Source organism: Gossypium hirsutum, chromosome A13, assembly GCF_007990345.1.
Source record: "Gossypium hirsutum isolate 1008001.06 chromosome A13, Gossypium_hirsutum_v2.1, whole genome shotgun sequence".
Taxonomy (NCBI): Eukaryota; Viridiplantae; Streptophyta; class Magnoliopsida; order Malvales; family Malvaceae; genus Gossypium; species Gossypium hirsutum.
In genome coordinates, this window is record NC_053436.1 from 17,198,667 (window position 1) to 17,210,540 (window position 11,874).

Sequence of the window (11,874 nt, forward strand, 5' to 3'; positions counted from 1 at the left end):
TCGTGTTCTAATTAGTGATGAAGGTTTACACTTTGATTGCAAATTAGTTGCTAATTCTCTGAACAGGTATGGAGTTAAGCATAAAATTGCTACAACATATTATCCCCAGACAAATGGACAGGCGGAAGTCTCTAATAGAGAGATTAAACAAATTTTAGAGAAGGTAGTCAATCCCACCCACAAAGATTGGTCATTCAGATTGGATGAAGATTTTACGTATGTGCGCGGTGTCTCGGTAATGTTTGATGAAGACACTATCAATGCACAATATGGGTTATCTAACGGCCTTGATGAACATGCCCAATTTTTCAAAGACCGTGACAATTGAAGGACTCAACCAAGTCCTGACAGATTTATGTGTAGATAGGACGAAGTGGACAGTTTCCTGAAATGATTGTGACACCATTGATCATGTATCGTTGAAGCCTTACTGTAGAGTCTGGTATCATTTCCTTAAAATTTATCTCATCCCTTCTACTCGTAACTCAACTATTTCAAAAGAACGTCTATTATTATTTCACTCGATTATGATAGACATAAAGATCAATGTTGGAAGCATTGTCAGAGGGTGAAGGACCCTCTACTCCCAAAAGAATACCAGTACCTTAAATTTTCTATTCCTCATCACAGCAGTTTGTCAAAGGCTGAAAGACCCTATTCAAACGAATGAAGACACAATCCCCAACAAAGGAGACATAACAAAGTAACTCGCCTTGAGATTTTGAGGAGTAAATGCCACGACATCCGAGCTTTACATCCACAGCTTCTCCTCTTATGACTTTTGATGCTGCCCCATCAATATATCATAGTGACTTTGAATTGAAATTGATTAATACTCTTAAGATGTTGTAACAATAGTTTCAAATGATGGAGAAACACCAATTATGGCTAGCCATTGATCTTGGCTAAGCTCAAGAGGATATGGCCATATTTGGGGGATATGTCCGAAGAAGAGATAAGGCATTAAGAAATCTCTTCAAAAGAACTTTACCTGACCAATGCCTACATTCCCTGTTTTTCCTAAAGAATTGTTATTGGAACCAGACAATGAAGAATAAGAAAAAGAAGAAGACACCACTCAGAAAAGAAGACTACGAAAAAATAGGGAGAAAAAGAAAAAAGCAAACCTGTGCATATTGAGTCTGATAAAGATGATGTTGATGTGACTCAAACTACTGTACCTACTGATGCTACCACTACACCAAACTCCAATGCACGTTTGACGGAGCAAGAGCATGTGATTCATCAACTTATTGATGATCTCACGAAGTCAAATACTGATTATGAAGATGAGATGTCAATTAACCAGCTTAAAGGAAGCGCTACAAGCAAGCTGTTGGGAAATCAGTTCAAGCTTATGCTGGTGAAATGGAGACGCAACCGGCTACAAATGCATTGCCAGAAAATCAACCCAACCCAGTTAGAGTTACCCAATTTCTTCCAAGATTTTGTTTGTATTTGCAATTTTTTCATTTTATAACATATGTTTCATGCATTCATATTTGGTTCTCATCGCATTTTGTTATATTTAATTGTTCATGCATTAAGGACAATGCATCATTTAGGTTTGGGGGTTGGTTGTGTTGTAAATATAGTATGCAGTAGATTTATGTTTTAATATTCATGCATTTTTCATTCAATTTGTCAGTATATACAAATACCAAATGACTGTCAGACTATGCTGAGTATATTATTATCGGTGATGTTCGGTGAGGACAATAACTATTCGATTAATTTAAAAAATTGTGATAGTTGATTAAGTATGTTTAGCTTAGGATAGTTGTTTGAAAGTTGATTCCTAAAAGTAGAATAACTTAAATATAATTGCAATTAATCTGTAGTAGGGCTCTTTTGATGCATTTAGAATTCCTTGAACCTAAATTCAATAATTTGGTTATGAATAATAAGGAATACCATGGCAATAGTTTTACACTCCAATGTTTGAAGCTGTTGAGTAGGTTAGTAATGTTTTGTTTGCTCTATCATATTATTGATCATAAAAAACAAGTTCGAATAAGAGTAAGTAAACAAAAAAAAATAGTTTTCTTAATAACAATGATTTAGGGACACTCCACTATAGTTCTAAGCTGAGTAGTTAAGGAGGTAGTTGTTTGCTTTATCCATCTTATAAGTTAAAAGTCTTAGCTTCATGAGTGAATTACATTCAAATTATGAAATGATATACTACCTGACAATCTAGTGTATGCTCCATTGAGATTGTCAAGTAAAGAAACCGTGTGGCAAAATGAATTCCCTAAAAAAATTATATGTATAATAAATAATATTTGTAATTAAAATTTTGAAATGATGGAATAAGTGAGAATAGAGAAACTGAATTTAGAGGAAAGATAACCTAAATACATTGAGAGAGGTATGCTATAATCAGAATTGCATAATTATTTAAGAACTTTTATTTTTAGGAAACATTTTTTGCACTTCATTTGCTAAACAAGAGTACAAAACTTGAACCAATTTTTTTAATAGAATACTATTGAGAATTGAGGTATAGAATATATGGTAGATGGTTTAGCAGTATATATATGGTAACTGTATGTTTTGACAAATTCATGCATACTCATACATATTTTGCTTGAGGACAAGCAATAATTTAAGTTTGGTGGTGTGATCACTCTTAAAAAGAGTTATATTTCAAGCTTTTTGAGTGAATCGATTGTTTGTAATTTAAGTAAATATGTTTGCATTTTTAGGATATTTTAAAAATATTTCATAACAAAGCTTGGATTTGCTATTAATGTTAATTATCTGTTACTCTTATTATTGGGGAAGAAAGGTGTTGGTTGTGGTTGGCATTAGGTGTAGGATAAAGAAGAGAAAAGAGAAAAGAGTAGGAAAATGAAGGAAGTGAAATATTGCCATGGTAAAATGCTGGTTGGATTGCCAATAGGAATGCGATGGCAATTCCAGGAAGATGACGCATGATCGTGTGACGTGAATCGTGATAAGTTTTATAATTTATGAATGTCCGTTCTTGAAAACTAACTATTATCACGATAAAGGCAAGCGCACCTTATCGAACAATAGTATAGCTTATGGCAAGAGCGAGATGTCGAACCCAAAGAAACTAAAAGTACTAGTATTAACTTTCTTTTTATTATCTAGCCTAAAAATAAAAGGGTTTGTTTTATCTAAACTAATTACTAAACTAAGAATACACAGAAAGTAAATTGGGGAAATAACTTTTGCGAAAACTGAATGATTTGGACAATACCTAATGGAAAAATCCACCTAGACCTCACTTGTTATTGACTCTGAATTAGACGATTTATTCACTTGACTTGATCCGTAGAAATCCCTAAGTTATATTATTATCTCTCTCGGGACTAACAACATCTAAACCTAGGTTTATTAATTGAAATATCTTTCTAATTAAATCCCTTAGTGTTGCATTAACTCGATCTATGGATTTCCTTATTAGGTTTCACACTAATCTGGCAAAATTATGTCACCCTATCTCTAGGCATGCAATCAACTCCGCTTAATTATGTTAGATCTACTCTTAGACAGGGACTTTTGCTCCTCTGAATAAGTACATCAATACTTGAATCAATATCCTGGAGTATTCAAGCAAGAATTAAGAACTCATAACTAAGAACAAGTCAAATATTTATTATATAATTCAGATAATAATAACAAGATCCATCTTAGGTTTCATTCCCCTTAGGTATTTAGGAGGTTTAGTTCATATTTATGAAAGAAAACATCTTAAAAAAATAATGATAATAAAACATCAAGAAAACCCAAGAACTCTTGAAGGGAATTGAAGGGAGATCTTCAGTCTTGAAGGTGAATCTGGCTTCTGAGATGGATCAATTGGCTTTCTTCGAGTAATTCCTTGCCTCCTATTCCGTGTGTCCCCTCTAATCCTCCTGTAGTGTGTTTAAATAGGCTTTAGAATGCATAAAAGCCCTCAAGAGTGGCCTTTTTCGAATAGGACTAAATTTGGGCTCAATAGGGACACACTTATGTGACACGCCCGTGTTTGATTTCTTCAATCCGTGTTCAAGGCTGTTAAATAGACACGGGCATCTGGTCTACCCGTGTATCTCGTGCTCGATTGTACTAAAAGGACACGAGCCTGTGGTCTACCCGTGTAAGGAAGTCCAAGCCGTGTTAGAGCCTGCTAGAACTACACGGGCGTGTGGTTTGCCCGTGTACAGAAGTCCAGGCCGTGTTGATTTCATATGTTGGTCCATTTTCTCTGTTTTCAGCTCGTCTCTCGCTCTTTTTACTCTCCTATGCTCACCTAAGTATAAAACATGAGATTAAAGGATTAGGAGCATCGAATTCACCAAATCTAAGGATAAATCATCCAAACATGTGCTAAGCATGGGATAAAAATATGTATAAATTATGGTTTATCAAATACCCCCATACTTAAGCATTTGCTTGTCCTCAAGCAAAATCCTCAAGTCAAAATTAAGAATTCATTTTTCTCAACTTATAATTCCTATCAATAATATCTCAAAATAATCCAAAAGTAATCATACATTGAGTGTTCAACTAGAAGAACATCAAAGTTTCAAACATTCTAAGTTGAGCATTTTATCACGAAAACATAGGTGTTTCCTCTCATCTAAATGATTACCTTTGATTCAAAATATCACAGAGTTTTAACATCCTCACTAAGGATTCACTCAAATCACTCGAGGTGTTTAAGGACAACAAGTTAGGCACCCAATAGTCAATATGAAAAGTTATTACCATAGGCTTGCATGAAAATCAAATCTCCATTACTATATATTGAGATGAAACATCAATCAAAAGGTCTTTAGAGGGTTGTAACATGGCTTTGGTTAGGGGGTGTGGTCACAAGCTGAAACAAAAGGTTAGATTTGAGATTGAATTGAAAAATTACCTAACTAGAAAAATAACTAATCATCAATTGAATACAACTGAACTTCTTCTCAGAATATGGATTTAAACATTTAAGCTCAAAAACAAAGAATACTACTAATATAAATGTATGTATTGTAATTTTTTTTAAGAACAAGTCAAATAACATAGGCTAAATATCAAAGATAAAACATAGCTAAGCAATTTATTCAAATAAAATCTTGAAAAAAATAGGGATCAAATTAATTTAGGGGATTTCAACAATAATGGGTTATGGGTTAATATTGAGGATGAATCAATGAATGGGTTGTTAGGCTCAAAGGGGTTCACTAAGGGTTAATTATGAAGGTAGGCTTTTATGGAGTGAGTGGGTTAAACCTAAGTGCCTTTATCATCTTGACATATTAAATTAAATGGTGTGGTCTTGACATGTATAATCAAGCAAGTTCTAGAATAACAGATCAATATTGACGCACTCAAAGCAACAATAAAAGTGAGCATGAAAGAAATAATATATGCTCTAAAGGCTCAAGATCTCACAAAAATGATGGCTTTTTGATGTTTAAACTTGTGAATTTCAACTCAATATAGTACCTAAACTTGGGGAAACAACCTAAAAATTTTTAAATCTCAAAAATGAACTTATCATGCTTGATTCTATAATTCCTTAAAGTTTAAACAATCAATGCATGAATGCCTATGTTTTAATTCAAGACATATCAATAAAAATCATAAATTAATCAAAATTCATTCTAATAATGATATGAGAAGATCACATGAGAACAAGACAAAATTCAGGAATTTTTCTGATAATGATACAAATGACCCCCTACACTTAAGGTGTACATTGTCTTTAATGTACAAAGATGTATAATAGTAATATAAAGACAATATCAAAAGAGAGGGAGAGAAGTGAAACTGCCCTGAAATTGTGAATGATATCCTTAGATTAGCGAGAGCGAGAATTGAAGAAAAAGCTGAAAGAAATGCATGATTCTGAGGGATAAATGAGACGACAGCACTGTGAAGGAGAATTAAAAGAATAATTCGATGATAACCGTAAAGGTAGGTAGAATATAAGACGGAGGTCTTCAAAAGTAAATAAGAGATAATGAAATAAAAATAGAAACAAAGATAAAAATAAAAATAATAGTAAAACACGCACGCCCGTGTTCCTCGGGGTGTGTTGGTGCACATGGTCGTGTCATTTTGACAGTTTCAACCACGGGTGGTGGACACGGGCATGTTGTACGCCCATGTTAATTTCTCAGTTTTATCCACGAGAGGTGGGCACAGGCGTGCCGACTGCCCGTGTTAATTCGTTCGCTTCTCCCAGCCCGTGTTTATGTGCTCACGCCCGTGCTAATGTCTTAGTTTTGACCACGATTTATAGACATGGGCGTGTTTTACGCCTGTGTTGATTTGGCAGGATTGCCTACGGCCATGTCGCGTGACCGTGGCAATGTATCGAATCTCGTGTTTTGGGAAAAAAAATTCTCTGCTTTCACACGGCCGTGTCTCTGCCCGTGGTATGAGCACGGCCTAAGGCAAACCCGTGGGTCAGGCCGTGTTTGCCCTTATTAAATGTCAACATTTCCTGCAGTTAGACTATGAATAGTTAAAGAAAAATTAAACCCTATTTAGTGAGGTTAGTGTTTGGGTTGACTCCCAAGAAGCGCTTATTTGGAGTCTAAGCTCGACTCTACCTTGTGGGTATATTTAGGGGAGTTCGTGGAGCCGTATCTCCTCTCTATCGTTTTTGAAATTCTCACTGTCGTAAAATTTTAGATGATGTTCATTTACCTTGAAAGTGCCTTGTGACGGGTGACTTAGCTCTATTGTGCCATATGGAAAGACATTTTGGACTACGAAAGGACCTGACCATCGTGATTTAAGCTTCCCTGGGAATAATTTGAGCCTCGAGTTATACAACAGGACAATATCTCCCACTTCAAATTACTTGCATTTAAACGAGCGTCGTGGCGACGCTTCGTTGCTTCCTTGTATAGGCTTGAATTCTCATATGCATTGGTTCGCCACTATCTAACTCGTTCAACTGCATCAACCTGTTTTAACCTGTAAGTTTGGGATCGAAGTTTAGAAATTTTATAGCCCAGAATGCCTTGTGTTCTAACTCAAACGGTAGATGACAACTTTTCCCATAAAAAAGTCTGTAAGGTAATATTCCTATGGGGGTCTTAAAAGCGGTTCTATAAGCCCATAAAGTATCATCTATTTTCACTGCCCAATCCTTCCTGTTTAACTCTACTGTCTTTTCTAGGATACGTTTAAGCTTTCAGTTTGCTATTCGACTTGGCCAATAGTTTGAGGGTAGTAAGGGGTGGCTGTTCTGTGGTGAACATCGTATTTCTTAAGGGTCTTGTCAAATTGGGCGTTACAAAAATGAGTACCCCTATCACTAATAATTGCTCTAGGTGTTCCAAATCGAGAGAAAAGTTTCTTAAGGAATCGTACTACTACTCTAGCATCATTAGTAGGTAATTTGGACATGTAATCAATAGCTACTAGGATGTACTTATTCCCAAATGAACTAGGGAATGGACCCATGAAGTCGATACCCCAAATTTCAAAGATTTCACGTTAGAGCATATATGCCTGAGGCATTTCATCACGTTTGGAGATATTACCTATCTGTTGGCATTTGTCACAAGAAGTAACATACCTGTCGGCGTGTTTGAATAGAGTGAGCCAATAAAAACCTGATTCGAGGATTTTATATGCTGTCTTATTTCCAGTTTAATGTCCTCCAGTCGGTCTTGAGTGGCAATGTTCCAATATCTTCAATGCTTCTGTCCTTGTAACGCATCTCCTAATGACTTGATCTGTACATATACGGAAAAGAAAAGGGTCTTCCCAAAAGTAGTTTTTCACATTAGTAAAGAATCACTTCTTTTACTGATGTGTCAACCCTTTTGGGATAATGTTAGCTGCTAAAAAAATTGCAATATCTGCAAACCAAGGTACCTCAAAATCAGATATAATAAAAAAATTGTTCTTCAGGGAATGAATCATTTATTTCAACATCATCTATCTCTTTGGCACTTGAATTTTCAAGCCTGGAGAGATGGTCAGTCACGAGATTTTCAGCTACTTTCTTATCCTTAATCTCCAAGTCAAATTCTTGCAATAATAAAATCCATCGAATGAGTCGAGGTTTTGCATCAGTTTTAATCAAACGGTAGTGAAGAGTATAATGGTCAGTATAAACGACAACTTTAGATAATATTAGATATGGCCTAAATTTATCGAATGCAAAAACCACAGTTAGCAGCTCTTTCTCCATGGTGGTGTAGTTTTCTTGTGCAGCTGTCAAAGTCTTGCTAGCATAATAGATAGGTTGAAAATGTTTATCTCTTCGCTGTCCCAAAACTGCTCCTACTGCAAAATCACTCGCATCGTACATTAGTTCAAAAGGTGAATTCCAATTAAGTGCAATTATAATTGGAGCTTTAGTCAGTTTATCCTTTAAAGTATTAAATGCTTCTAAACATTCCTAATCGAAATTAAAAGGCACATCTTTTTCTAGTAATTTAGTCAAAGGCTTAGCCATTTTAAAAAAGTCTTTAATAAATCTTCTCTAAAACCCAACATGTCCTAAAAAGATTCTAATAGCCTTAATCGAATTAGGCGGAGGTAGTTTTTCAATGGTTTCAATTTTAAATTTATCAACCTCAATCCCTTTACTAGAAATTTTATGTCCTAGCACAATACCTTCTTGAACCATTAAATGACATTTTTCCCAAGTAAGCACAAGGTTTGTTTTCTCACATCTTATTAACACTCTTTTTAAATTTTTAAGGCAAAGATGGAAAGAGTTACCGAAAATTGAGAAATTATCCATAAATACCTCCATGACACCTTCTACGAGTTCGTCAAAAATGGTCATCATGCAGCGCTGAAAAGTAGCAGGAGCATTACATAATCCAAAAGGCATTCTACGATAAGAAAACGTACCGTATGGACATGTAAATGTCGCCTTTTCTTGATCTTCAGGAGCTATTGGGATTTGAAAATAGCCAAAGAGTTCATCTAAAAAGCAGTAGTACATGTGCCCTGACAATCTTTCCAACATTTGGTCAATAAATGAAAGGGAGAAGTGATCTTTTCTCGTGGCATCATTTAGCTTCCTATAATCAATGCAAACTCTCCAACCTGTGACTGTCCTTGTTAGGATTAATTCATTCTTCTCATTGGCTACAACAGTCATGCCTCCTTTCTTAGAAACAACCTGCACTAGACTTACCCAAGAACTGTCAGAAATAGGATAAATAATTCCAGCATCTACAAGTTTAATTACCTCAGCTTTAACAACTTCCTTCATGTTGGGGTTTAGTTGTCTTTGGGCTTGCACGCATGGCTTATATTCATCTTCCATTAAAATTTTGTGGGTGAAAAAAGAAGGGCTGATCCCTTTAATGTTAGAAATTTTCCAAGCTATGGCCCTTTTATGCTCTCTTAAGACTTGGAGTAATTCCTTTTTCTCTTTGGGTTGCAAGTTAGACGCAATAATTTCATTGTTTAAGTTCCAGTTTGGGAGGTTCTTCAATAGAGGGTTTTTGCTTAATTTCATTATTTACCTTAATACCCTCATATTCTACTGGTCTTGGGGAGGGTTCATTGGAATTTAGTTCAGTTCCTATCTCAGAATTATCATCCCCCTCCTCTCATTGGGCAAGACACAGTTCCAATGTGTCCTTATGTATGATTTCCTGAAAAGAATCTTGAGTAGCATGATCAATAGAGTCAAAAAAATAACATGAGTCATCCTGTTCCCTAGAAAATCTCATGGCATCATAAATTTTAAAGATAATCTCTTCGTCACCTACTCTAAGTACCAATTTACCATCACCTACAACAATAACAGCCCTAGCAGTGGTTAAAAATGGACATCCTAGGATTAAAAGCACTTCAACATCCTCATCCATGTCAAGCACAATGAAATCAACAGGGAATATAAATTTATCTACTTTTACAAGTACATACTCTATAATTCCCCTAGGATATTTAACAGATCTATCAGCTAATTGAATACTCATCCTAGTGGGTTTAGGTTCCCCAAGACCAAGTTGTTTAAACATTTTATATGGCATCAAATTAATCCTAGCGCCTAAATCAGCTAGTGCCTTATCAACATTCAAACTACCAATTAAGCAAAGAATAGTAAAACTTCCTAGGTCTTTCATTTTGGTTGGTAGTTTATTTTGGAGTATGGCCGAGCACTCTTCATTAAGTTCCACTGTAGATAGGTCTTCAAACTTCCTTTTGTTTGTTAGAAGCTCCTTTAAAAATTTTGCATATGTAGGTATCTGCGATATACCTTCAACAAAAGGTAAGTTAATATGCAGTTGTTTAAAAAGTTTAAGAAATTTACCGAATTATGCATTCATGCGGTCTTTCTTCAACTTTGCTGGATATGGGATTGGTGGTTTATATTCCTTTGGCATTAGATTGTCATTGTTTTTGGGTTTTTCCTCATCTCCTTTGTCTCTTTCAGCTTCTTGTGGTGGCTTCTTTTCGGATTCAGCTAACACCTTCCCACTCCTTAGTGTAACTGTTTTCACATGCTCTTTTGGATTGGGTTCGGTGTTACTAGGTAAACTTCCTGGTGGTCTTTCGGAAATCATATTAGCCAGCTGCCCAATCTGATTCTCGAGTCCTTGGATCGACGCTTGCTGATTTTTAAGTGCAGTTTTAGTGTTCTGAAAATGGGTTTCTGCTACTGAAATAAATTTTGACATCATCTCCTCAAGGTTCAACTTTTTCTCTTGCTGGTAAAGTTGTTGTTGGAAGCGTGGAGGATATTGTGGTCTCTGATTTCCTTTGCCTCCCCATGAGAAATTTGGGTGGTTCCTCCAACCTACATTTTAAGTGTTATTATAATGATTATTTTGAGGTCGAAGATTATTACCTATAAAATTTAGTTGCTCGTGTTCCATGTTGTGGCCATAAGGTAGGTATTCTGAATTGCTTGTTCCACATCCATTTGTATTGCATTGCATTACTGGGTAAACCTGTGAAGAGCTAAGTAAACCATCAATTTTTTTATTCAAAAGATCTACCTGATTGGACAGCATGGTCACCCAATCGGCATTAAAAACACCGGCTGCTTTCATTGGCTTTGTCCTCATGACTTGCCACTGATAATTATTCAGTGACATCTTCTTTATAAATTCATAAGCCTCCTCAGGTATCTTATTATTGATACTCCCACCAGCAGCTGCATCAATCATCTATCTAGTCGAAGGATTCAGGCCATTGTGGAATGTTTGAACCTGCAACCATAATGGTAGCCCATGGTGAGGGCACCTTCTCAAAAGGTCCTTGTATCTCTCCCATGCATCAGAAGTGTTTCTAGATCCATCTGCACAAAAGAAGAGATATCATTCCTTAATTTGGCCGTTTTAGCCGGCGAAAAATATTTAAGTAAAAACTTTTCGGTCATTTGTTCCCAAGTAGTGATTGACCCTTAGGGTAACGAGTTCAACCACTGTTTAGCTTTGTTTCTCAATGAAAAGGGAAAAAACCAAAGGTGAATGACATCATCAAAAACGCCATTGATTTTAAAAGTGTCACAAAACTCCAAAAAGTTTGCCAAGTGATTGTTTGGATCCTCATCCTGCAAACCATCAAATTGAACAAATTGTTATATCATTTGAATTGTGTTAGGTTCTAGTTCAAAATTATTTGCAGCAATAGCAGATCTAACTATACTTGACTCAGTTCCTGTTAAATTAGGTTTAGCATAATCATACATAGTGCGTGGAGCAGGATTCTGATTTACTGGATTAGCAGCAATCGCAAGAGGTAGCGGATTTTCCTGATTTTTCACCCATCTCCTCAGTTGTTGTAATAGTTCGATTTTGGCCCTAGTCGGAATAGTAGTTTCGGGACCACAAATTTGAGTTTGAAAAATATTTTAATATTATTTTCTGTGTCTGTGATATGTGAATTTACATCTGTAAAATTTTTGTGATTTAATTTGTCTGTTTCTGTGCTTAA

The 11,874-nt window shown here is 35.7% G+C and overlaps 1 non-coding gene across 1 annotated transcript; it reads left to right on the top strand.

The window, feature by feature from the left end:
- Positions 1-11,163: 11,163 nt before the first annotated feature.
- On the top strand, positions 11,164-11,269 carry LOC121213139 (small nucleolar RNA R71). The gene has a single exon (XR_005908509.1). It is a non-coding gene; the product is annotated as a small nucleolar RNA R71 (small nucleolar RNA).
- Positions 11,270-11,874: the final 605 nt, after the last annotated feature.